This window comes from Meles meles, unplaced genomic scaffold, assembly GCF_922984935.1.
Source record: "Meles meles unplaced genomic scaffold, mMelMel3.1 paternal haplotype, whole genome shotgun sequence".
NCBI lineage: Eukaryota > Metazoa > Chordata > Mammalia > Carnivora > Mustelidae > Meles > Meles meles.
In genome coordinates this window covers 1,012,336-1,014,248 of record NW_025721582.1, presented here as the reverse complement: position 1 = coordinate 1,014,248, position 1,913 = coordinate 1,012,336, and positions in this window count along the sequence as shown.

Below are 1,913 nucleotides of genomic sequence, written 5' to 3'. Positions count from 1 at the left end.
TCTTTTTGTTGTCTGATTGCTGAGGCTAGGACTTCTAGTAATATGTTGAATAGCAGTGCTTATAACGGACATCCCTGTCGTGTTCCTGACTTTAGCGGAAAAGCTTTCAGTTTTTCTCCATTGAGAATGATATTTGCGGTGGGTTTTTCATAGATGGCTTTGACAATATGGAGGTATGTGCCCTCTTTCCTTACACTTTGAAGAATTTTGATCAGGAAGGGATGCTGTACTTTGTGAAAGGCTATTTCAGCATATAGTGAGAGTATCATATGGTTCTTGTTCTTTCTTTTATTAATGTGTTCTATCACATTGATTGATTTGCGGATGTTGAACCAACCTTGCAGCCCTGGAATAAATCCCACTTGGTTGTGGTGAATAATCCTTTTAATGTACTGTTGAATCCTATTGGCTAGTATTTTGGTGAGAATTTTTGCATCTGTGTTCATCAAGGATATTGATCTGTAGTTCTCTTTTTTGGTGGGATCTTTGCCTGGTTTGGTGATCAAGGCGATGCTTGCCTCATAAAATGAGTTTGGAAATTTTCCTTCCATTTCTCTTTTTTGGAACTGTTTTGGGAGAATAGGAATTAATTCTTCTTTATATGTTTGGTAGAATTCCCCTGGGAAGCCATCTGGCACTGGGCTTTTGCGTATTTGGGAATTTTTGATGACTGTTTCAATCTCCTTACTTGTTATGGATCTTTTCAGGTGTTCTATTTCTCCCTGGTTCAGTTGTGGTAGTTCATACATCTCTAGGAATGCATCCGTTTCTTCCAGATTGTCAAATTTGTTGGCATAGAGTGGCTCATAGTATGTTTTTATAATTGTTTGTATTTCCTTGGTGTCTGTTGTGATCTCTCCTCTTTCATTCATGATTTCATTTATTTAGGTCCTTTCTCTTTTCTTTTTGATGAGTCTGGCCAGGGGTTTATCAATCTTATTAATTCTTTAAAAGAAACATCTCCTAGTTTCATTGATTTTTTCTATTTTTTTTTTTTGGGTTTCTATTTCATTGATTTCTTTTTTTTTTCATTTTATTTATTTTTTCAGTGTAACAGTATTCATTCTTTTTGCACAACACCCAGTGCTCCATGAAAAACGTGCCCTCCCCATTACCCACCACCTGTTCCCCCAACCTCCCACCCCTGACCCTTCAAAACCCTCAGGTTGCCCCAACCTCCCACCCCTGACCCTTCAAAACCCTCAGGTTGTTTTTCAGAGTACGTAGTCTCTTATGGTTCGCCTCCCCTCCCCAATGTCCATAGCCCGCTCCCCCTCTCCCAATCCCACCTCCCCCCAGCAACCCCCAGTTTGTTTTGTGAGATTAAGAGTCATTTATGGTTTGTCTCCCACTATATGTTTTCCTCTTGTCCCACAGATGTTAACCATTGTGTTTTCATTATCATTTGTTTCCATGATTTTTTTCAGTTCTTCTTTAATTTCCTGGTTGACCCATTCATTCTTTAGAAGGATGCTGTTTAGTCTCCATTTATTTGTGTTCTTTCCAAATTTCCTCTTGTGATTGAGTTCTACCTTCAGAGCATTTTGGTCTAAAAATATGCAGGGAATGATCCCAATATTTTGATACTGGTTGATACCTGATTTATGACCCAGGATGTGATCATTCTGGAGAATGTTATATGTGCACTAGAGAAGAATGTGTATTCTGTTGCTTTCGGTGGAATGTTCTGTATGTATTTGTGATGTCCATCTGATCCAGTGTGTCAATTAAGGCCTTTATTTCCTTGCTGATCTTTTGCTTGAATGATCTTTCCATTTCAGTGAGGGGAGTGTTAAAGTCCCCTACTATTAGTATTATTATGGATGTGTTTCTTTGATTTTGTTATTAATTGGTTTATATATATGGCTGCTCCCACATTAGGGGCATAGATATTTAAAATTGTTAGGTCTTCT